This window comes from Schistocerca serialis, chromosome 4 (assembly GCF_023864345.2).
Source record: "Schistocerca serialis cubense isolate TAMUIC-IGC-003099 chromosome 4, iqSchSeri2.2, whole genome shotgun sequence".
Classification (NCBI taxonomy): Eukaryota; Metazoa; Arthropoda; class Insecta; order Orthoptera; family Acrididae; genus Schistocerca; species Schistocerca serialis.
Window position 1 is genome coordinate 54,440,600 of NC_064641.1, and position 26,650 is coordinate 54,467,249.

At 45.9% G+C, this 26,650-nt stretch overlaps 1 protein-coding gene and 1 non-coding gene across 2 annotated transcripts in view; both read right to left on the bottom strand.

Moving 5' to 3' along the window:
• LOC126474227 (uncharacterized) overlaps nucleotides 1-26,650 on the bottom strand; it is a 919,981-nt gene that overhangs the window by 47,386 nt on the left and 845,945 nt on the right. The gene's annotated exons all lie outside the window — the stretch shown is intronic.
• Trnas-uga (transfer RNA serine (anticodon UGA)) lies at nucleotides 15,920-15,994 on the bottom strand. Its single transcript has one exon. It is a non-coding gene; the product is annotated as a tRNA-Ser (tRNA).

Below are 26,650 nucleotides of genomic sequence, written 5' to 3' on the forward strand. Positions count from 1 at the left end.
TGCTGTCGGGCGTTGATATATATCAACGGGGACAGGTAAAAATGTGTGCCCCGACCGGGACTCGAACCCGGGATCTCCTGCTTACACGGCAGACGTTTTAGTTCGTTGCAATTGTTCTTGGCGGACGTCCCCTGAGGCTCATTGAAGTTCGTTATTGATCCATTCACTCAGGTTTTTTTTATTACAGAGGGCAGCTAGCCCTCTGACCAAGCACGCTGAGCTACCGAGCCGGCTGTCCACCTGAGCAACCGAGGGCACAGAGGATAGTGCGACTGCAGGGACTATCTTGCGCACGCCTCCCGCGAGACCCACATTCTCACCTTGTATCCCCACACTCTACATTCGTAGTGCCCAGCCCAACACTCATTACTCGTGGAAGACATTCTTACCAAGTCCCGTAAGAGTTAGGGAATATGTGTGCATCCTCACAGAAGAAGGAGGTCATGGCCAGTATTGCCAGAACTACACTCCTGGAAATTGAAAAAAGAACACCGTGAATTCATTGTCCCAGGAAGGGGAAACTTTATTGACACATTCCTGGGGTCAGATACATCACATGATCACACTGACAGAACCACAGGCACATAGACACAGGCAACAGAGCATGCACAATGTCGGCACTAGTACAGTGTATATCCACCTTTCGCAGCAATGCAGGCTGCTATTCTCCCATGGAGACGATCGTAGAGATGCTGGATGTAGTCCTGTGGAACGGCTTGCCATGCCATTTCCACCTGGCGCCTCAGTTGGACCAGCGTTCGTGCTGGACGTGCAGACCGCGTGAGACGACGCTTCATCCAGTCCCAAACATGCTCAATGGGGGACAGATCCGGAGATCTTGCTGGCCAGGGTAGTTGACTTACACCTTCTAGAGCACGTTGGGTGGCACGGGATACATGCGGACGTGCATTGTCTTGTTGGAACAGCAAGTTCCCTTGCCGGTCTAGGAATGGTAGAACGATGGGTTCGATGACGGTTTGGATGTACCGTGGACTATTCAGTGTCCCCTCGACGATCACCATTGGTGTACGGCCAGTGTAGGAGATCGCTCCCCACACCATGATGCCGGGTGTTGGCCCTGTGTGCCTCGGTCGTATGCAGTCCTGATTGTAGCGCTCACCTGCACGGCGCCTAACATGCATACGACCATCATTGGCACCAAGGCAGAAGCGACTCTCATCGCTGAAGACGACACGTCTCCATTCGTCCCTCCATTCACGCCTTTCGCGACACCACTGGAGGCGGGCTGCACGATGTTGGGGCGTGAGCGGAAGACGGCCTAACGGTGTGCGGGACCGTAGCCCAGCTTCATGGAGACGGTTGCGAATGGTCCTCGCCGATACCCCAGGAGCAACAGTGTCCCTAATTTGCTGGGAAGTGGCGGTGCGGTCCCCTACGGCACTGCGTAGGATCCTACGGTCTTGGCGTGCATCCGTGCGTCGCTGCGGTCCGGTCCCAGGTCGACGGGCACGTGCACCTTCCGCCGACCACTGGCGACAACATCGATGTACTGTGGAGACCTCACGCCCCACGTGTTGAGTAATTCGGCGGTACGTCCACCCGGCCTCCCGCATGCCCACTATACGCCCTCGCTCAAAGTCCGTTAACTGCCCATACGGTTCACGTCCACGCTGTCGCGGCATGCTACCAGTGTTAAAGACTGCGATGGAGCTCCGTATGCCACGGCAAACTGGCTGACACTGACGGCGGCGGTGCACAAATGCTGCGCAGCTAGCGCCATTCGACGGCCAACACCGCGGTTCCTGGTGTGTCCGCTGTGCCGTGCGTGTGATCATTGCTTGTACAGCCCTCTCGCAGTGTCCGGAGCAAGTATGGTGTGTCTGACACACCGGTGTCAATGTGTTCTTTTTTCCATTTCCAGGAGTGTATATACTTATATGGTGTCTGTTTTTTCTGACGTGTCCGAAAGAAGACACCAGTGATGACCTGCAGCTGTCTAGAACGAAATTAGAATTGACTTAATACCTTCAGTAGCTGACGGGCGTTGATATATATCAACGGGGACAGGTGAAAAATGTGTGCCTCGACCGGGACACGAACCCGGGATCTGCTGCTTACATGGCAGACGCTCTCTTCACCTGAGCCACCGAGGGCACAGAGGATAGTGCGACTGCAGGGACTATTCTTTCGGACACGTCAGAGAACGTGGGTCTCGCGGGAGGCGTGCGCGAGATAGTCCCTGCAGTCGTACTATCCTCTGTGCCCTCGGTGGCTCAGATGGAGAGAGCGTCTGCCATGTAAGCAGGAGATCCCGGGTTCGGGTCACGGTCGGGGCACACTTTTTCACCTGACCCATTGATATATATCAACGCCCGTCGGCAGCTGAAGGTATTAAATCAGTTCTAATTTCGTTCTAGACGGCTGCAGGTCACCAATGGTGTCTGTTCTTTCGGACATGTCCGAAACAACAGACACCATATACGTATATACTATTGTATGATGTCGGTTTTCCCCGCTAATGACAGCAGACTTTCTTTGAATTACCCTAAAACCGTCACAGCGGAATCGGGTGGCCCGTAAAACATCCGACAATTAACTTGATTTCACCTAGTCCTGTCATATGCGACCAGACAACTTCACTGTCACTCTCAAATTCGACGTCGATAGAGACAATATTTTTGTCAACTGCAATGAACGCTCCCCTTCCTATGGCGTCTAAGCTGTCTTTTAGATATACGTTCCATGACTCACTAAGTATCTCAAAGCTTTCTACTTCGAGAGTCGGCCAGTTCTCGCTACCGAGAATAATTTGGCGTGAGAAATTTCCTGGAGGACAGCAACTTTGGGAATTTTGTTACGAATACTTCGAAAATTTACTGTTAAAATTTTGAGTCGAAGTATCTTTACTCTGAACGCGGTCTGATTTCCGTATCTGCGTGTCGTCTGGCTAGTGTTTATCATAATAACTCAACTTATTCTCCCGCTCGCATCCCCCGCTCTTCACCCTTTCGCGAACAGTACACAGGAAGAGAGACTGCTGACACTCCTGTTACTTGACTCCTTTCAGACGGTGAGCTCTCGTAAATTTGTGAGCTAAGGCTCTACGGAATGTACAACGCTTCTATTCAGTCTCCCATTGCAATTCGTTAAGTACTTCTCACGATAACAAAAAATGTACCCGTCATAATCTTCTCTCTCTCTCTCTCTCTCTCTCTCTCTCTCTCTCTCTCTCTTCCTCCTCCTCCTCCGTTAATCTAATCGTGTAATATTGTCAAGTCGCCGAACAATGGTCATTAATCTGTTGAACATGAGTTTTGCAAACGACTTCTTTCGTGCTTAAATTACAGTCGCTTAGGAATCTTCCGATGAACCATAGTTTGGCATCTGCCTTTTCGATAGCTTAGATTTATGTGAACGTTTCACCTTAAATCGCCACGAACAAATATTTCTAGATTGTTGACAGCTGCATCTTTCAAATGGCTTCGGACTTTTTCCTCTATTTGCGCACATTACATTGCATTTATTTATCTTGAGGGTCAGGTTCCAATCTCTACGCCACGTATTGATAATCTTCTTCAAGTCTCTTTACATTTCCCAACAGTTTCCTGACAAAGTCACCGCCATATACACGGCTGAGTCATTTGTGAACAGCTTCAGATATTTCCGACAGCTACAGATCAATAAGTTGGAGTACGCCGGCCGCTACTTGTTGCGGAATTATATCAAAGGTTTTCTGGAAATCACGAAACATGACACGAATCTAAGCTCCGGTGTTTGATACCTTCAGTACCTCAAGAAAGAACGGGGAAAGTCGTGTCTTGCACAGAGATAACACAGCATTTGTAACTACAGTCCCAACTTAAACATCGTTAACACGGCTGTACATTTGTCTTATATTTTTTTGATTCTGCTTATTGTATTTATCTATTCCATATGATTGTTGTACCCTTATTAGTTTATTGTTTCTGTAGTTAACTGTATGAGTAGAAATGTATAGTAATTCTTACAGCAGAGGAATTCGAATTGTCGAAAAGACTGTGTAATCTCACTCTGGTTAGGTAGATAACGTGTAAAAGTATCTGGGCGCAATGAACTGGCAGTGGCGTGTGCTCCTATAAAGACAGATATGTTATACGATGCGCTCGAGGCAAGAATAAAACTTAGATCATGGGAAGGTAGCTGCTTTCTGCCCAAGATTATGATTAATAACCTCGGATGAATGTTCTGTAATAGATGCAGCTGCTGGAATAATAATTACATGTAAAAAGGCAAGCAAAAAGAACAACGTGCGAATGGCACGTCAGCTGCACAAAATGGCGCAATATGTCTGAGTACCTAGTAGCTAACGGGTGAATCTCGCCATCATTGACCACAACAGGCAAGAGCTGACATTTGTTTAAATTTATTTTTGTAACAGGGTGGCGATTAGTGTTTTTTTTATGAAACTGAACAATGTAACGAGTTCAACGTGTTTAACTGACGGCATGTTATCCAAATTCTACTATGTATCGCTATGTGGTTTGGGGGAACCGCCACACTTCGAAAACACTCACACGAAGCTCTGGCAAAACTGTTCACGTCTACTGAGACCAAAACCACCGTTAATGTGGGCTGTACTTTCGACATTTCATAATAATTCGTACGTTAATTACACTACTGGCCATTAAAATTTCTACACCACGAAGATGTGCTACAGACGCGAAATTTAACCGACAGGAAGAAGATGCTGTGATATGCAAATGATTAGCTTTTCAGAGTATTCACACAAGGTTGGCGCCGGTGGCGACACCTATACCGTGCTGACATGAAGAAAGTTTCCAACCGATTTCTCATACACAAACAGCAATTGACCGGCGTTGCTTGGTGAAACGTTGTTGTAATGCCTCGTGTAAGGAGGAGAAATGCGTACCATCACGTTTCCGACTTTGATAAAGGTCGGATTGTAATATATCGCGATTGCGGTTTATCGTATCACAACATTGCTGCTCGCGTTGGTAGAGATCCAGTGATTGTTAGCAGAATATGGAATCGGTGGGTTCAGGAGAGTAATACGGAACGCCATGCTGGATTCGAACGGCCTCGTATCACTAGCGGTCGAGATGACAGGCGTCTTATCCGGATGGCTGTAACGGATCGTGCAGCCACGTCTCGATCCCTGAGTGAACAGATGGGGACGTTTGCAAGACAACAACCATCTGCACGAACAGTTCGACGATGTTTGCAGCAGCATGGACTATCATCTCGGAGACCATGGCTGCGGTTACCCTCGACGCTGCATCACAGACAGGAGCGCCTGCGATGGTGTACTCAACGACGAACCCGGGTGCACGAATGGCAAAACGTCTTTTTTACAGTTGAATCCAGGTTCTGTTTACAGCATCATGATGGTCGCATCCGTGTTTGGCGACATCGCGGTGAACGCACATTGGAAGCGTGTATTCGTCATCGCCATACTGGCGTATACCCGGAGTGATAGTATGGGGTGCTATTGGTTACACGTCTCGGTCACCTCTTGTTCGCATTGACGGCACTTTGAACAGTGGACGTTACATTTCACATGTGTTACGACCCGTGGCTCTACCTTTCATTCGATCCCTGCGAAACGCTACATTTCAGCAGGAGAATGCGCGAACCCATGTTGCAGGTCCTGTACGGGCCTTTCTGGATACAGAAAATGTTCCACTGCTGCCCTGGCCAGCACATTCTCCAGATCTCTCACCAATTGAAAACGTCTGGTCAATGGTGGCCGAGCAACTGGCTCGTCACAATACGCCAGTCACTACTCTTGATGAACTGTGGTATCGTGTTGAAGCTGCATGGGCAGCTGTGCCTGTACAAGCCATCCAAGCTCTGTTTGACTCAATGCCCAGGCGTATGAAGGCCAGAGGTTGTTGTTCTGGGAACTGATTTCTCAAGATCTATGCACCCAAATTGCGTAATCACATGTCAGTTGTAGTATAATATATTTGTCCAATGAATACCCGTTTATCATCTGCTTTTCTCCTTGGTGTAGCAAGTTTAATGGTCAGTAGTGTATAATTGTTGCCGTATTCTATGGACATTCGGTATCCACTGTTGCATCGCCTGATACAGTTTGGAAAATATTAGTAAATTAAAGTCTCCCGCCGTGTTTTCTTCTGTTCGCATGTGAAGACAATCTCAGGAACTACTATTCATTTTGATGCGGTTTCTATAATAGGTAGACTGATTCGCGGGGAAGAATTGTGTATACATTCTGTTCGCCGCTACGCCAGGCAAGTCTTCTGGCCGTTGCTACTTAGAGCGACCTGTGCGAAGCAGGGACAGATCGCAACAGTTGGCGTGGAGACTCCGTACCTGTTCACAGCGGCGGGCGTAACAGCAGCGACGCTGGTGAATGTAATCTCCGTGAGACGATAACGAGGCGAATATTCAGCCAGTCGAAAAATATTCACATTTAGCTCACAATTTCTCTTGCGGTAATATACAGCACAAAAGCGTACACAGTCTGTACGTGCCCACGCCAACAAACCTCCACCCGCGCGGTTGGATTGGTAACATCCACGGTACTCGTACTCGAATGTCGATGATATTAGTAAATTCTCGATATAATATCATTCAGCATGAGTGTGACCATTTAGAAACGACTTCTCAGAGGCACAAAACATCAATACATCCAGGAATTCTGTAGATGTAACTCCTTGTTGAACAGTTATATGTGCGCTTTCTGAAGGAGCAAGGTATCTTTATGAGCTGCAGGCAGCTACATTGCCATTTGCGTTCAGCTACTGCTCGTGGGGACACGCGCAGAGGCTGTGGTCCGAAACAACGTAACAGTGTACGAAGACGCAAGGCCCGAATGACGAAATAATAGGATCAAACCTTCCCTCGACAACAGGATTCTTAAGAGACGTAGCACATGCTCGATAAGCAACAGGATAAGAGAGGAAAGTGACAGTGTCCTTTCAAAGGAAACATTTGGGCATTCACCTTAACTGATTTTGGAAAACCACGGAAAATGCAAATTTGGATACCCAGGCGGAGATGTGAGTCCAGTGTCTCACCACAGCGCCAACCGCTCAGCCCCAGGTCCTTACTCCCTGTCAATCTCCGTTGAGGTCGTTTGCCAGTTCCCTCAGAGTCAGATTTAGGTTTTTTTCACGCGCTTTCCCTGAATCGCTTTAGGCAAATTTCAGAATGGTTCCTTCAAATATGACACGGCGAAATTCTCCCCAAATCCGAGCTTGCGTTCTGCCCCTAATAATTTCTTACTTTTTGGTACGCACGTACTAGAATACTCGTGTTGACAAGACTTCCTCCTCTGAGTCTAGCGTGTCACAATTAAGAAAATCACACCGCAAATTTCTGCTGCCAGTCTGCGCCCGTTACCGGCAAGAAGGGGTCTGGTGGTCCACCTGCAACTTAGGGATGAACGTCTCCAGTTCTATCCATAGGCTTGATCTTGGCTTGAAAGAGTTTCCGGATGCTTCAGAATATCGCGATGTGTTTGGGCTTACATCTTAACAGACTACATTTTGAAAAAAATGTGCTCATATCATAATGAATTACCATAGACGCTCTATTGCAGTTAAAGAGTGGGCAGCTCGTATTCCCATTCGATATGTACAGCTACTGCGTCATTAGGCTAATAATTTTTGGTTACCACGTTACGGCGCGGGTCCGTAAGATCGCGTATCAGAAAACCTTTTTGAGCTGGTGGCTTCTCACTCTTATCCCTCACTTCCGGTTTCGCCTGTACTGCAAGACAGGCAACAGCAGTGAAGGCAGTGATCATGTTTGATGTCGTGTCTCGAGAAGAAAATGCTACTAGTGGTAGAATTGAGGTTTCACTTTCCTGAAGATGCATGTAAGTGTGTTTATTTTTACCGGTCAAACTATGCGCGTCCTTGTCAGGCTTCTACAAAGTATGTCATAACATTAAGGTGAGCTCCTCTATCGTAGTAATCTATCCACGCAAACAACAGCAAACTTCTTCAGCGTTCACAGTGGTCAAAGACAATCTGCTTCTGTGTTTTATCGCCTCTTTAGTACAGATGAATTCTATTTCTAAAAAACTATTTTTCAGCTGCGAACAAAAGCAAACAACTCTGGACCGCTGGACCTCAAACGTCTCGGGAAAAATCGTCGCTGACATCTGAGATAACGTTCCATGGCGCGGACGTCTGAGACGCATATTAAAGTAGACTCACTGCCCCAGTAAGAATAAAAATCGAACGTTTTCTGGACATAACGCTTCGCGGCCAGAGACTTGTAAAAGGTTGACTAGCGTCAATAGATGCATCAAGCCAAGGATTGACTAGCGTCAAGAGATGCATCAAGCCAGTCTTCTGACCGTAGACCACAACAACTACAAGAACAACGAATGGTTGTTCACAACCTCTAGTCACCCCCGGTAATTGTAGGGTCTGATTTTGCTGCACGTCCTCGTGTTACTGCTGGCGGTGGCGTTCAGCTACAGCTGGGAAATGTGAGGTTCGGCTTTTCTGACGTGTGAGTTGGGCGCGGTGTGCTGACACGCACGAGGCGAAGCTTTGCTGGGTAGCCTGAGGGCCCGCCTCGCCGCTGCCTGGAGCAGCACGCTAGTCAGAGGTGGGAGGCAGGCTGTTTGCTCCTGTGTGTCGCACAGGCGTGCGGCTACGGCCGCGAGCTTTCAGCCTAATGAGCGCCGGGGTCCGTCACGCAGCTCAGCCCTGGGCCAGTGCGCTACGCTACACGCACTACACGTCAAGCACCAGCCAACCTGTTACAAATCTCTAGGATTTTCTCCCTCAGACTAATAACCAGCATCTTCGCAAATACAGGGTGTAATAGGTACAATGTAGATATCCCTGTTGGTCACTGAGGAAGGTATACTGACAACATTACATCAGTAATACGTCAGCTCCAGACTAATAATTATGGTTGTTACAAGTCGTAAGTTTTGTTGTTTGGTTAGTACAGTACAGTACCGTCAAACCGAACTAATTGGCACCGGACCTTGTTTGGATTACCGATTTGTTCGGATTAGCCGGAATTACGGAGACGAGTTTTTCGAATGAAGTGTACCAAGCAGATAAGTAGGTGCACCATGGTAACAAATGGGAACAAGTGTGGGAACAATGACTCACTCTCACTTCCTGCCCTTGTAGTTGTGCATTGTTGAGGCCTTTGTAGTGCCTGAGGCTCGCAAAGCGCTTGGTTATGATAGTTATAGATCGCTGGCAAGCGTAACAGCTGTATTGAATTCCTTCAGGTATAGTGGTGTACGGGCAACGGCCTTGCCGCAGTGGATACACCGTTTCCCGTCAGATCACCGTAGTTAAGCGCTGTCGGGTGTGGCCGGCACTTGGATGGGTGACCATCCGGGCCGCCAAGCGCTGTTGCCATTTTTCGGGGTGCACTCAGCCTCGTGATGCCAATTGAGGAGCTACTCGACCGAATAGTAGCGGCTCCGGTCAAAGAAAACCATCATAACGACCGGGAGAGCGGTGTGCTGACCACACGCCCCTCCTATCCGCATCCTCATCCGAGGATGACACGGCGGTCGGATGGTCTCGGTGGGCCGCTAGTGGCCTGAAGACGGAGTGCTATAGTGGTGAACGTATTATCGTCATGAGTAAACGGAAATGTACAACGTTAACACTCAAAGAAAAACTGAATGCTTTGAAGCGGATAGACAATGGTGAGAATGTAGGTAAACTGGCAACGGAACTGGGTGTTGGTAAAGCAATCATTTGTGATTGGAAGAAGAACCGAGTGAAGCTTGAACAGTCCTGTGCAACGTCTTCGGGAAAAACAATCGAAATTCTGCTGACTTTGAAACTGTCCCAGTACGATAAAGTGGATGAAGCTCTTTTCCTTTGGTTTGCGCAGGAAAGGGAAAGGGGAACTCCTTTGAGTGGAGCACTGGTTCAGGAGAAGGCGGTTTACCTGAACAAGTTAATAAATGGTGATGGTCTTTTAGTGCGAGTACGGGTTGGTTGGACAGATTCAAAAAACGTCATGGAATCCGTCTGCTAACAATTACTGGAGAGAAGCTTTCTTCTGACCGTGATGCAGCGAAGGAATACTTGGGTGAGTTTGAAAAAATGATAAGAGAGGGAAAGTATTCTCCCCAACAAATTCATAACGCTGACGAGACTGGCCTTAATTTTACGGCATTGCCAACAAAAAGCCTGGCATCAAAAGCAGAAGACCATGCTCCTGGTTTTAAAACGTGCAAAGATCGTGTGACTTTATTAGCGTGCAGCAACGCTGCAGGTAATCACAAGCTGCCTTTAATGCTGATCGGCAAATCTGCTGGCCCAGAGCTTTTAAAAACTGCAACATGAAGTCCCTGTCCGTATATTACAGCAACCAGAAAAAAAGCATGGGTCGATGGTAAGCTGTTCAAAGAATGATACCACGGCCAGTTTGTTCCCTCTGTTCGACGGTTTTCTAAGAAAGATCATTTGTCTTCCCGTGCAATCCTTTTGATTGATAACGCGCCATCTCATCCCAGCACTGAAGACTTATGTGATGGAGAAATTGTGGCGAAGTTTTTGCCGGCGAATGTTACACCACTTCTACAATCGATGGATCAGGGCGTACTACAAAGATTAAAACTAATCTACAGAAAACAATTTTTAAGAATGCTGATCCACGATGATATCATTCCTTTAGTGGATAACATAAAAGACCAATGTGTAGGATGATGTTTATTGGGCCGCTGAGGCATGGCAGAATATTTTAGAAAATACTCTGAAAAAATCGTGGAGAAAACTGTGGACATATCTTGAATTGCAGGACAACCTGGTTGAAAATGAAGAGGAAAATCTACTACAAATGATACAGACAATCCCTGTATGTGGAGAAGCTAGTGAAGGAGACGTAGATGAGTGGATGGCAGCGGATGGGGCATGTGTGGAGAACCATACTGACGCTGATTTAGTTGCTGCTCTGACTCAAGAACAGGAATAAGTGGACTGCTGTGACGGAAGTGAAGTGACAATGAGCCTGAAAGCGACAAAGGAGAGCTGGTGTCACAGAGTGACGCAGCAGAAGCCCTTGACCTCGCGTTACGCTATTTGGAGGAACAGCTCACTGCTACACCTGCTGATTTGATATTTATAAGACGATGGCGCAACTATGCGTCATATAACAGACTGTCTTCATTACGCCAAAAAACAATGACTGAGTTTTTGTCATCTAAAAAGAAGGGATAAAATGTCCGCTGTATTTTAGTAAGTTTGAAAGCTTTTCTTTGATTGTTATGCATTGTTTAAACCTAATGTTTTCTTGCCAATTTTTCTAATACATATTTACTGTACTTTGTAAATTAAAATAGTGTGTATGTACAACAGTTTACCGCACAGTTTTCCATACTTAGACTAACATTTTTCATGTTCGGGTTAACCGAGCGTTCGGATTACTGGGGTTCGGATTAGCGGGACTGCTGTACCTCCCACAAGAGCTCACTACTAATGCCGATTTTCCCCTTGGCGGCAAATCAGGTGCTGAAGTGTGGACACGTTGACGCAAGACGGTTAGTCTATACTGACAGGCGTAGTCCACATGGTGGTGCGGTACGACTGTGCAGAAAACATCATGTCGTAAAGTTTGTGGGAAAACTGATCGACAAAGAGAGAGAAAAAAAAACAATCAACACACTGATACTTATATAAATATCTGCACTAATACCCGTTACACCCTGTATGCGACTGGCTCGATGAAAATTCTCCTAATAGAAACCAGTATGTTATACTAGACGACGAATATTTCACAGTATCGAAAGTAACAATGGGTATGACTCAAAGGAGCGTAATAGAAACTCTAATGTTTCAACACGTATAAACCATTCATCAAATAGTATCTGCAGGACTTTCTAGCGTTCTCAACACATACAGAGTGTTCGGAAACTTCCATTACAAACTTCTAGGACACGTAGAGGGGAGAGAGCACATAATATTTTGAACAGCAACACATGTCCGGAAACGTACTGTTTACGTTCTGTAACGGTTTCAATCAGATATGTGACGCGTCCACGTCTCCTGAGCCAAAGAGAAAAGTCTCAGAGTTGCTTGCCTTGGTATGCAATTGGGTAGACAGGATGGTGTGTACTACTTCATGTGGGATCGTATGCAAAGTTTAGTTTTCGAGATTCGTGTAGGGACAGAGGAAGATCTGTTGGCACGAGTTCTGTCCGCTGCACTAGAAATGAAGAGAGGCCAGATGGGACGTTATTATTTTGTTCTGGAATAATGTAAACACGTAGGTTTTAAGCGTTAATAGAAACGAATGTGCTTAAGAGATAAATGTATGTTTAGTTACGTTTTCTTCCGAATTGTTACCTAATAATTCTACTGCGTTACGCCTAATTCAATTCCTCAAGCAGAAGCGGATGAGCTAAACATCTGAATTGAAACCGTCGTAGCCGGCCGGAGTGCCCGAGCGGTTCTAGGCGCTACAGTCTGGAACCGCGCGACCGCAGGTTCGAATCCTGTCTCGGGCATGGATGTGTGTGATGTCCTTAGGTTAGTTAGGTTTATGTAGTTCTAAGTTCTAGGGGACTGATGACCTCATAAGTTAAGTCCCATAGTGCTCAGAGCCATTTGAACCATTTTTGAAACCGTCGTAGAAAGGAAACGCTACATTTCCGGACGTGAGTTTCTATTCAAAATATTATGTACTCACTCCACTCTACAAGCGCTAAAAGTTTGTAACAGGAATTACCCAACACCGTGCATAAGCGATTTATCTGCAGGACTACAAGATTTCTCCGCTGACGATGCTCTTCTCTATAGAAAAGTATCGTCGCTGGACGAGTGTAAGAAAATACGGAAATACTTCGACAAAGTTTCCACTTTGAGTAATGAATGGCAGCTCCTTTCAGAATGTGAATAACTGTCAGGTAACGCCTATAACAGAGAGAAAGAACTCTTATCTATCCGATACACGACTAGTGGGGAACACCTTGTGTCCGTCACATCTTGTAAGTATTTAGGGATATTGGCAAGAAGCGATATGAAATTGGACGCTCACGTAAAATTACTACTGGGGTACGCTAATGGAATACTTATACTTGTTCGAAGGGTTTTGGAAAGTGCAGTGCTTCTGTGAAGAAAATCGCAAGCAAGACGCTAGTTTGGTCAGTTCTCGAGTAGTGTTCCAGTGTTTGAAGTTCTTATCACATAGGCGTGACAGCAGACACTGGATGAATTCAGACATTTGCTCCCCGCTCAGAGACTGGGTGTTGTATTGTCCCTACGATCATATAGTCATAACCGATTTGTCAATTTTGAGATGGCTGTATGGGCATGTCCTGAAAAGCTATATGTCACAGATGTATTGGATCTCATTCCTTATACTTCATTGATTTTAAGTAACACTTCAGAACAATGCGTGGCTGAAGATCTTTAACGTTTTGCTCAATTAATAATAACAGTAAAACACAGAAACTTTTTCAGTGCACGTTAAATTTCAACATTCTCAGCCGTGAAGCAGCAATAGTAATATAGCTTATCAATGTAGCATTAGTGAAACAAATGCTCAATGGATTTCGTTCACACACAAAAAGACCAGTGGAAAAATGCTCCTATCGGAGACAAAGAACGCGAATATGTTCCTGTTTATTTAAAAGACTTTGACTGAAAATTGGGGTACCAGCTGCGTCATTCTACCTTCCTCCCCACCTTCACAAATTTTCCCAAAACTTCAGGCATGCGAAAATATTCCTGCTTTTTTTTAACGTGCAACTCACCTCAAACTCCCACAAACACCCCCAACTGTAACTCACTCACACCCACTAGGCCATCGCTATAAGTTCCTCATACCCATCCACTGCCAGTTGCCCTTTCTCACTCATTCAGCCCAACTCATTGCCATTATCTCGTTGTCTCTGTCATTGGCTCCTCCGTCACAGCCACAATCGCCTTCGTTCTGTCCAACAGTCCCCTCTCACGGTCACTCTCACTCTTTTGCTCTCTCTCACGGCTACTGTCTCGTTCATTCCTTCCCACTGCTGCTGTGTCTTCTCACTGTCCCTTCTCTCTCTCTCTCTCTCTCGTTGCCATTTCATGCATGTCTCTCATTATTACTAGCTCTCATCCACTTCCTCTTGCTCCTTTTTCTTCCCCTCGGGCACTGTCTCCTACCACTGTTTTGTCACTGTCAACTATGTTGTAGTGCCACTGTGTCCATCTATTTCTCTCGCACTGCTATTGTCTCCTTCGCTCTTTCTATACCACAATCACTGTCTAGTATTTTTCAAAATTTATTATTTCCCGTCTCTTTGCCATTGCCACTCTCTTGTTCTTTCTCGGCAAATTAAAAATCTCGAATATGTTTGTATGTGAAAATTTTTGGGAACCTTTTTAAAAGTGCTGAGGCAGAATGAGGCAAGTAGTACCCCACTTTTCAGTTAAAGTCTTTTACATAAACATGAACATATTCGGAGTTCTTGTGCTCCGGTAGGAGTATTTTTCTACTGGTTGCCTTCTTTTCCGTGCTGCAGCGGGGCATATATCGATCAGCAAAATTTATACAATTAGTTCCCGCATGATAACAGAGACAGTTTACAGCATTTTTCTCTGTGGTAGAGCACAACGTTTTCACCTCATACCGGATTTTACTTACGTATTTGACGTTTACGAGTAGGGTTACTTTGAACCTCTGTATCTCTGAAGCGCATAAAGATATGAAGAACATTTTCGTTGTTGGAGATCGGGATCTAGGAATACGTCGTAAAAATTAAGCCATTTAGTGTGCATAGCCGTCTCGGAACCGAGGCTGGGTTTTGGGACCCAAAAACAAGTATTTGGGGTGTTTCTCGATTACGAATAAATATTTTTTAAAATGGGGAGATGGATCTTCTAGATAAATGCCTATAGAATATACCGTTAAAATTTGGGCAATCTGCTGTGGTTATGTACTCATATTATGAGTATATTTAGATTTCGCCTCATACCTGATCCTACGTGTAGAAGTAGGGTAATTTTGAACCTTTGTATCTTGGGAAAGGATAAAGAAACCAAGAAATTGTTATGTTTGTTCGAGATGGGGATCTTAGGAACATATTGCGAAAACTGCAGCCATTGGCTGTGTATAGCCGTCTTGAAATCCTCGGCTACATTTTGGTCCGCTGGTGACGTCAAAATATAGTAAAAACGCCCCTTTTTGGGGCTTTCGCGAGGAACCGCCCATTAACTAATGGCATCTCCATAAGTCCCATCAAGTCCACCGTATGTCACATCAAACGCAAAAAGGACCAACCGATTTGCTCCTTTTGCCTAAGTAGGACGAAGAGTGTAATATTTATATTTTGAACCTTTAATGTAGAATAGTGACTCTAAGAGGATCCGTGTGTTGGCTGTACAAATGGTCTGTAACCCAAAGTCTATCCAGAACACTCGACCCTACCTTTTTATTACCAACAGAACCCAAGGTATGAGCACCGGAATACCTGTTCGAGTTCGAAGTGATGAATCCATGCTTCACCGCCTGTGACGACGTTCGACAAAAAATTGGCACGATCAGCCTCGTAACGCTTAAGTAGTTCTCTGCACAGATTGTCCTTGGTTGCTCTTTATGGTCTCCTCTTAGTCGGCAAGGAACCGAGTGGGCACACACGTTTGAATATCCCAACTGGTGGACGAGTGCGTCAGCAATACCAACAGCTATGTCCAGTTGTGCAGCGACGTGTTTGACTGCAATCCGTCAGTCACCACAGTTTGCGCGTCCTTGTTGTGATAGTTACAGAGGCCTCGTTCAGCGACTCGCCGCGCTTTTGTTCAATGCCAGGTCTGCAAGCGCCTACGAACATCTGCGTTGATCTGGTTTTCTGCCAAAAGAAACTCGATGACAGCTCGCTACCTGGAATGCACCTTCGTTACAGTCGCTATTTTGATGGCTACGAATAGCGCTGCCACCTATTGGAAGTTTATGAAACTGTAGGGGCTGAAGCGGGTCTATTCAATGAAACTTCCTGGCAGATTAAAACTGTGTGCCGGACCGAGACTCGAACTCGGGACCTTTGCCTTTCACGGGCAAGTGCTCTACCAACTGAGCTACCCAAGCACGACTCACGCCCCGTCCTCACAGCTTGACTTCCGCCAGTACCTCGTCTTCTACTTTCCAAACTTCACAGAAGCTCTCAAAAATGTTCAAATGTGTGTGAAATCTTATGGGACTTAACTCCTAAGGTCATCAGTCCCTAAGCTTACACACTACTTAACCTAAATTATCCTAATGACAAACACAGAGAGGGAAGACTCGAACCTCCACCGGGACCAGCCGCACCGCAGCTCTCCTGCGAACCTTGCAGAACTAGCACTTCTGGAAGAAAGGATATTGCGGAGGGATGGCCTAAGGGATGTTTCCAGAATGAGATTTTCACTCTGCAGCGGAGTGTGCGCTCATATGAAACTTCCTGACAAATCTCATTCTGGAAACATCCCCTAGGCTGTGGCTAAGCCATGTCTCCGCAATATCCTTTCCTCCAGGAGTGCTAGTTCTGCAAGGTTCGCAGAAGAGCTTCTGTGAAGTTTGGAAAGTAGGAGACGAGGTACTGGTGGAAGTAAAGCTGTGAGGATGGGGCGTGAGTCGTGCTTGGGTAGCTCAGTTGGTAGAGCACTTGCCCGCGAAAGGCAAAGGTCCCGAGTTCGAGTCTCGGTCCGGCACGCAGTTTTAATCAGCCAGGAAGTTTCATATCAGCGCACACTTCGCTGCAGAGTGAAAATCTCATTCTGGGTCTATTCAATGATGTCCTGTAACAGAGTCCGCATTATTTCAACAGAAATTGGCTGAGGAAAGAAATGCGCAGCATTACTTATTGAACGGCGGTCGTACGTATGGTCCAACACTGTACCACGGTGACTTTTCCGGGTGTTTCCGAGGCGATGTGAAGTTGGCAGTACGCACCTTGGCTGCCGTCAGAGTGACAAGAGTCGTCTGATCGCCCACCGATTGACAAAAAAGCCCATACTGAGTGCGAGTTGTTTAGTTTGGTGAAGCTCGAGATGAGTCATTGCCCAGTGATGGTTACAGTGGCGCACTAGCAGCGAGGTAGTCTACTTTATCCGCGGGTGTACGTATTTCCTCCTGGCGTGCGAGTCGCTCGTTACGGCAGTGAGGTGTTCTAGCAGGGAGACAACGTCTGCAGATGCTGCCGCCGCCACGCCTGCTACTGGCGGTGCAGCCAATCAATAGCGACGCCTGCCCTGCGTCACACCACGGGGGGAGCGATGGCATGTACGCCGGGCCGCCAGCGCTCGCCGCCGCGTCTCGCGCTATCTCATTCTGCTACACCGGGAGGTCCCACACGCAGGAAAGCGTCACGTTCTGAGCAACGGTTGCGTGACAGTGACGTAAGCGAGTGTTCGTGATTTCTTTACGGAATCACATGCGACTTAACTTCCTTGGGATAATGTACGACCGAGTTCGTTACAACTTGGATCGTAGAAGTTTCGGGGTCGAGCCGTACACAATTTGCTTTACTCCTTGCTATGGCAGCGCCTTGTCAATCGACTACACTGATGACTCTGCGGTCAGAGGTTTGAGGGCACAAACGTAAAGCCATCAAAAGCCTACTTAACATAAAAGATCAGGGAACTCATAGTAATAACATACGCTACACTTCAGATTTACGTTTTACGTAACTGATATACTCAAGCAAGATTTAGCTTCGTGCTCACTAGTGGTCCTTAACCCCACACTCTGATGCGTAAATTCAATCCCACGTATAACGAAATACGGCCCCATACTCCGATAGCCGAAGTCACTTTCACAATTCTCTACACATAAACTCTCATCTGACAGCACTCGCTATCGCGAAATACACCCATCTCTGATAGTCGTAACCAAACATCCACTCTTACATCAGTAAAACGATGGCCGTGACACAATTTCCTTGCATTTTCCAGCAGCTCCCAAGAGCATATCTCCCACCACAATGCCCACGGACTTCACCTAGCTTTGGCCAATTGTATCTCAAGTAGCTCCGCACCACATAACGCACTTCTTACAACACTTTGACATATCTTGTGCAGTTGAAATAGAATGAAAATGACCTGGAAATGTGAATGTAAGTGGAACATCATTTCTACACTAATAATTCTACAATTAATTCACATGTGTTAAATGAAACATCTGATACTGTGTCTACTGTCGCTAATTACTATACCTTTGGACATAGATGTGCGTCTATCGAACTTTCAATCAAAAACTATCAAATAGTTTCCTGCCGTTATGTAGGCAGGAGTGGCAGCACCAGCAGTCGACCAATGGTGTAAACGCCCAGAAGATGACCCCTACGTCGGGTTGAAATCGGTTGGCGGTATAATAATAATAAATGCGATTAAGAGTGTTTTTGAATAACTGATTAATCATACCAATCGCTGCTTCATCTCCACAGCCATGCTGTCCAAAAACATGGACGTAGCTAAGGACATTTTAATTATTAAGAAATATGGGCTCTGTTGTAGCGCCCTTCGGCTTCTGTGTAGGATCGAAACACAGGCGTCACTAAAATGTTTTGATCGAGCTTACCCACTATCTATGACAAGGAACCCCTCATATTGCTCATTTAAAAATTGTGCAGCAACTGTAACATTGTCCCAAAAGCGGGCATTACGTGGAAGCCGGCCAAAGGCTTACCACCTTCAAAATCTTCATATTGGCATCATAGATGATACGTGTATTGATAGAAAAGAAATTCTTGAGATTTATGTATACTTCTGCTTGTGCTCCAGAAGGGCAATATACATATATATATGATTTCTGAGTATTAAATACAAAATTTTATGGATTACTTGGACTACAAGGAATATAAGGAAATGGAGGAAGAAGTAGACATCCCAAGAATGAGGGCTTTAATGGAGAGAAGAGGACCCATTTGCGATGTACAGCTACAGTGATTTCAAAAAGCGGTTTGGTTTCGTATGGAACCTGTCGAGTCGCTGCTTGGTGTGCTGGAGCCGTTACTACTGCATAATTCTGACAGGAAGCGTGCTTTGTCTCCTACGCTGCAACTTCTTTGTGGACTGCCAATCTTTCGCACTGCTGCTATTGTAGGAGGGGATGTCATCAACAGCCATCGTACTACTGCTGAAAGAGCTTTAAACAATGTGATAAACATTTTAACTGCCTTATTACCATTGTTTGTGTCCATGCCACAGAACCAAGAAACTGTATAGAGGAACCAAAGGGAATTATACCGAAACTGGTGGATTCCGGTATGTCATACAGACCATATTTTGTGACTATATCTATATATATATATATATATATATATATATATATATATAGTGGGATGGATGTTGATGAGATCCCCTCCTACAATGTGAAAAGCAGCAGTGCGAAAGATTGGCAGTCCACAAAGAAGTTGCAGCCTAGGAGACAAAGCACGCTTCCTGTCAGAATTACGCAGTAGTAACGGCTCCAGCACACCAATTCTTCCTCCATTTCCGTATATTCTTTTTAGTCCAAGTAATCCATAAAAGTTTGTATTTAATACTCAGAAAACATAGAACACATCTTATTCTCTAACTTTACCCCTACTACCGCTTAGGAGCAAATTTTGACCTTATTTCCTCCTTAAATTACTAACGTAGTACTGCAATCTCTGACAGTGCTCTCAATAAGCTATGGAGTAAATAAATTTACTTCGGGAGTAAATTTACTCCTTAGAGTTCACTCTTTAGTGCAGTACTCTCGACTTGGAGTCGCTGATTTCCTTCTCTCTTGGTAACTTACTACTTTAGTTTAACTTAGTATTGGTTGGTGCTCGCCACCGCAGTACTACTAACAAGGGAACCTCCCCATCACACCCCCTTCAGATTTAGGTATAAGTTGGAACAGTGGATAGACCTTGAAAAACTGAACACAGATCAATCGAGAAAACAGGAAGAAGTTGTGCGGAACTACGAAAAAAATTAGCAAAATATACAAACTGAGTAGTCCTTGAGCAACATAGGCAACAACATGGACGACGGAAGTTCAGGAGCGCCGTGGTCCCGTGGTTAGCGTGAGCAGCTGCGGAACCAGAGGTCCTTGGTTCGAGTCCTCCCTCGAGTGAAAAATTTACTTTATTTATTTTCGCAAAGTTATGATCTGTCCGTTCGTTCATTGACGTCTCTGTTCACTGTAATAAGTTTAGTGTCTGTGTTTTGCGACCGCACCGCAAAACCGTGCGATTAGTAGACGAAAGGACGTGCCTCTCCAATGGGAACCGAGAACATTTGATCGCGAGGTCATAGGTCAACCGATTCCTCCACAGGAAAACACGTCTGATATATTCTATACGATACTGGTGACGGCATGTGCGTCATATGACAGTAATATTTTGTCGACCCACCTAACTTGTAGACTTGGCGAATGGGTAAAAAGATTCTTCTACCTTGCCCGATTTAGGTTTTCTTGTGGATGTGATTATCACTCCCAAAAAAGTGATCGCATCGGACGGACAGACGAACAGATATAATTGTCTGAAAACAAAAAATTAAAATTTTCGCTCGAGGGAAGACTTGAACCAACGACCTCTCGTTTCACATCAGCTCACGCTAACCACGAGACCACGACGTTCCTACGCTCGGACTCTCCTTGATATTGCTTATCTCACATGGACTACTCAGTTTGTGTATTTTGCTTATTTTTTCATAGTTCCACACAACTTCTTCCTGTTTTCTCGATTGATCTGTGTTCAGTTTTTCAAGGCCTATCCACTCTGCTAACTTATAACTAAATCTGAAGCGGGTGCGATGGGGAGGTTCCCTTGTAAGATACTTTGTATTTATACGTTTTTGTGCTCCGACAGGGGAATTTTTCCTCTGATAAGGACTGTTTATAATTCTCTTAGACGAAATGATGAGGTCAACATAAACACCCATTCCCTGAGCGAAGAAAATCTCAGACCAGGCCGGGAATCAAACCCGGGTCTCCGCGATCTTGAGAGAAAGACGCTAACCGCTAGACCACAAGCTGCCAAATCTTTGTTTATAGCACCTGTAATTAATATTCGTAAATGTAGTGAGATATGAAATGTATGCCTAGGATAACCGTTCCTGCCAGTACTAGTGATGCCCTACTGATTAGGATTCCAGCGTCAGGAATTAATCTCGCGTATCGAGCAGCTTAACTTGGGACCAGTCTGGCTCACTAGCGGGGTGAGTAACTCTGCACGCCACCGTGCACGTCACACAGGGGGAGAAGGACGTGGCGGCACGGCTTCTGCTCTCGCCAGCTCCCTACCTGTGGCCGGGCTCGGTGTTCGGCACGGCGGAGTACGCCACGGCCCCGCGCCATGAATAATGCATGTTCATTAGGCGGTGAGCAGCTCTGGCCGGGGGCAGTCATCGCAGGCCGGGCTCCACAGCGCGCCCAACCTCTCGCTGCACTCGCCAACAACCTAGTCGTTCTTCTGACGGACCACGTGCAACGTAATCTGCACTACTGACCAGTACAATTGCTGCTCCAAGAAGAAATGCAGATGATAAACGGGTATTTATTGGACAAATATATACTAGAACTGACATGTGATCACATTTTCACGCAATTTGGATGCATAGATCTTGAGAAATCAGTACCCAGAACAACCACCTCTGGCCGTAATAACGGCCTTGATATGCCTGGGCATTGAATCAAACAGAGCTTGGACGGCGTGTACAGGTACAGCCGCCCATGCAGCTTCAACACGATACCACAGTTCATCAAGAGTAGTGACTGGCGTATTGTGACGAGCCAGTTACTCGGCCACCATTGACCAGACGTTTTCAGTTGGTGAGAGATCTGGAGAATGTGCTGGCCAGGGCAGCAGTCGAACATTTTCTGTATCCAGAAAGGCCCGTACAGGACCTGCAACATGCGGTCGTGCATTATCTTGCTGAAATGTAGGGTTTCGTAGGGATCGAATGAAGGGTAGAGCCACGGTTCGTAACACATTGGAAATGTAACCTCCACTGTTCAAAGTGCCATCAGTGCGAACAAGAGGTGACCGAGACGTTTAACCAGTGGCATCCCATACCATCACGCCGGGTGATACGCCAGTATGGCTATGATGAATACACGATTCCAATGTGCGTTCACCGCGATGTCGCCAAACACGGATGCGACCATCATGATGCTGTACACAGAACCTGGATTCATCTGAAAAAAATGACGTTTTGCCATTCGTGCACCCAGGTTCGTCGTTGAGTACACCACCTCAGGCGCTCCTGTCTGTGATGCAGCGTCAAGGGTAACCGCAGCCATGCTCTCCGAGCTGATAGTCCATGCTGCTGCAAACGTCGTCGAACTGTTGGTGCAGATGGTTGTTGTCTTGCAAACGTCCCCATCTGTTGACTCAGGGATCGAGACGTGGCTGCACGATCCGTTACAGCCATGCCTGTCATCTTGACTGCTAGTGATACGAGGCCGTTGGGATCCAGCACGGCGTTCCGTATTACCCTCCTGAACCCACAGATTCCATATTCTGCTAACAGTCATTGGATCTCGACCAACGCGAGCAGCAGTGTCGCGCCATGATAAACCGCAATCGCAATGGGCTACAATCCGACCTTTATCAAAGTCGTAAACGTGATGGTACGCATTTCTCCTCCTTACACGAGGCATCACAACAACGTTTCACCAGGCGACGCCGGTCAACTGCTGTTTGTGTATGAGAAATCGGTTGGAAACTTTCCTCATGTCAGCACGTTGTAGGTGTGGCCACCGGCGCCAACCTTGTGTGAATGCTCTGAAAAGCTAATCATTTGCATATCACAGCATCTTCTTCCTGTCGGTCAAATTTCGCGTCTGTAGTTAATGGCCAGTAGTGTATATCTAAAGCAATACTCTGCGAACCACCGCGAAGCGCACGGCAGAGGCTACGCCCCACCGTAGCAGTTATTAAGGCTTTTTCCTGATCTAGTCACATATCGAGTGCTGAAATAAGGGTTGTTTAAATGGCACTGTGTGCGGTTATTAATCTAATCTTATCCTCACGATCCCCACCGGGGCGATATGTACGCGGTTGTAGTACACTGAGGTAAAAGTCATGGGATAGCGATTCGCCTACATACAGATGGCGGTAGTATCGCGTACACAAGTTATAAAAGAGCAATTCTTTGGAGGAGCTACAACTTGTACTCAGGTGATTCATGTGGCAACGTTTCCGACGTGATTATGGCCGCACGACGGGATTGACAAACTCCGAACGCGGAATGGTAGTTGGACATTCCATTTCAGTAATGAGTTCAAAAATCCGAAGTCCGGAGTGTGCTGAGAATACCAGGTTTCAGGCATTGCTTCTCATCACGGACAACGCAGTGACTGATGGCCTTCACTTGACGACCGAGAGCAGCCTAGAAGTGTCGGTGCTAGCAGACAAGCAACACTGCGTTAAATTAACAGAACAAATCAACGTGGGACGTACGACGAACGTATCAGTTAGGACAGTGCAGCGAAATTTGGCATTACTGGGCTAATGAGCTGGTCGTAGCGTTCGCGTGTGGAGCAGACATCACGAAGCCACGGACCTAAGTTGTAGACAAGGCATTGTGCAAGCTGGTGGCTGTATAATGGTGTCGGCTGTGTTTACACGGAATGGACTGGGTCCTCTCATGATTATGTTCAATTACTTGGAGAGCATTTGCAGCCATTCACGGACCTGATGTTCCCAAACAACGATGTCACGTCACGGTACCACAATTGTTCGCAACTGGTTTGAAGAACATTCTGGACAATTCTAGAGAATGATTTGGGCACATAAATGCAATTGTGACTCACTAACATTATATTCACAGGATACTATGTGAGGTACCCAGTACTGCACTTTTGAACATTTAAAGCAATGTGCCAATCACAGCACCACTTTGAAATCTTATCAATTCCTGCCTAATATGAAACTTCCTGGCAGATTAAAACTGTGTGCCCGACCGAGACTCGAACTCGGGACCTTTGCCTTTCGCGGGCAAGTGCTCTACCAACTGAGCTACCGAAGCACGACTCACGCCCGGTACTCACAGCTTTATAGTTCTGCCAGTACCTCGTCTCCTACCTTCCAAACTTTACAGAAGCTCTCCTGCGAACCTTGCAGAACTAGCACTCCTGAAAGAAAGGATATTGCGGAGACTCCGCTGCAGAGTGAAAATCTCATTCTGGAAACATCCCCCAGGCTGTGGCTAAGCCATGTCTCCGCAATATCCTTTCTTTCAGGAGTGCTAGCTCTGCAAAGTTCGCAGGAGAGCTTGTGTAAAGTTTGGAAGGTAGGAGACGAGGTACTGGCAGAACTAAAGCTGTGAGTACCGGGCGTGAGTCGTGCTTCGGTAGCTCAGTTGGTAGAGCACTTGCCCGCGAAAGGCGAAGGTCCCGAGTTCGAGTCTCGGTCGGGCACACAGTTTTAATCTGCCAGGAAGTTTCATATCAGCGCACACTCCGCTGCAGAGTGAAAATCTCATTTTGGAATTCCTGACTAAATTTTTGTACAGCTTCGTTCAGACTATATTTCGTTGTATATGACTGTATCATCTGCGAAAAGTCAGAGGTTGCTATTAATATTGTCCGCAAGATCATTAATATGCAACTTGAATAGCAAGGGCCCCAATACACTTCCCTGGGGGTACAACCTAAGTTACATCTAAATTTGTCGATGGCTCTCTATCCAAGATACAAGGGTGGTTTGAAAAGTTCTCGGAATCACCACGAGAGGTCAGCGCTAACGCAACGAGTTGTTCGCGTGATATTCATTGGACTGTTGCCTGTAAACACGTGCCACGTCAGTGCTCTTAGAAGAGAGCTGTGGCGGCGACGTGCCTCTGTTGTTGTTCCCGCGTAGTGATTTGCGACGATGGAAAAAATTCAGATTCGAGTAGTGATTAAGTGCTCCGTAAAGAAAGGTATGAAAGCAAAGGACATTCATGCTGATTTCCAGAATACACTGGGGAACTCTTTTCACTCATATTCAACTGTTGCCAAGTGGGCAAATGAATTCAAATTTGGTCGGGAGAGCTTAGATGACCCGCGTAGTGGTCGGCCAAGATGTGTCACTACTCCAGAAATCATTGCAAAAGCGCAAAAAATGGGCACGTAGGATCGTCGATTGAATTTGGTGAAATTGCTCACGCTTGCCAGATATCATCTGAAAGGGTATATGACATTTTAACTGAAGAATTAGAAATGAAGAAACTATCTGCAAGATGGGTGCCGCGACTCTTGACGCTGGATCAAAAACGCATGAGAATGGGCATATCGGAATAAAGTTTGACCCATTTTAGGAGAAAATAACTATATTTTTTGCGCCGGTTTGTGACCACAGATGAAACTTGGCTGCACTAGTATACTCCAGAGACAAAACAACAGTCAAAACAATGGAAACATGCTTATTCTCCGCGAGCATAGAAAGCAAAGACAATTTCTTCGGCGGGACAGGTCATGGCATCAGTGTTCTGGGATGCGAGTGGGATTCTGTTTGTAGATTATCTCCCCAATGGGCAAATAATTACTGGAGAATAGAATGCTAACCTCCTGGACAAATTGCAACAAAAGGAAAAAAGGCCAGGTTTAGCAAGGAAGAAAGTCATCTTCCATCAAGACAATGCTTGCCCGCACACATGTGCCGTCGCCATGGCAAAATTACACGGACTAAGGTATCAACAGTTGCCACACCCGCCTTACTGACCTGATATGGCTCCGTCAGACTTCCATCTCTTCCCAAAACTGAAAATTTTTCTTGGTGGACGAAGATTCACTTCAAACGAAGAATTAATAGCCGGAGTTGACAACGATTTTGCAGGCCTGGAGGAAACACTTTTTCGAGATGGGATCAAGGCACTGGAACATCGTTGGACCAAGTGCATTAATCTACAAGAAGAGTACATTGAAAAATAAAAAAAAAGTCTCTTTGATATAAGTACTTTTTTTCTATTCCGTTCCCAGAACTTTTCAAACCACCTTCGTAGTATGCTGGGTCCTCTCTACCAAGAAACTCTCAATCCAGTCTCATGTTTCGTTTGATGCCCCACATAATCGTACTTTTGATAATAAGCGCAGGAGTGGTACTGAGTAAAATGCTTTTCGAAAACCGAGAAATACAGCATCTACCAGACTGCCTTGATCCATGGCTTTTAGGATGTCATAATCGACGAAAGCGCTGGATATTGTTTCATTTCATCGCCAGTCAGTCGCAACACACACGGTTTGTTAATCTTCCTTTTGAGGCACATCGGAAGCACAGTTCTCGAAACTCCATTCAGTTTCCCAATAATACTTTTCCGTTTACTTCTTTTGCTGTCCATCCAGTGTCTTCGTGTGCTCTAAATACAAAAAAATAATTAACTGGTTCTGTAACTTCGCTGATAATATGCCCTAATTTCTTTTCGAAATGTCGATTGTATGTTTTTTGTCGTACATTTATTTTTGGCCTACTATTCAAGCTTGTTCTACTACGTTCTTTCATTCAGTATTGAAGATTACCTACTCTAAAGGCAAACAACCGTAAAATGAAGATCGTTCAGATAAGATGAAGATGCATGAAACGTTTTGCGTCCTAATGCTATACAGGGTGTTGGTTGTTTGGTTCAAATGGTTCAAATCGCTCTGCGCACTATGCGACTTAACTTCTGAGGTCATCAGTCGCCTAGAACTTAAAACTAATTAAACCTAACTAACCTAAGGACATCACACACAGCCATGCCCGAGGCAGGATTCGAACCTGCGACGTAGCGGTCGCTCGGCTCCAGACTGTAGCGCCTAGAACCGGACG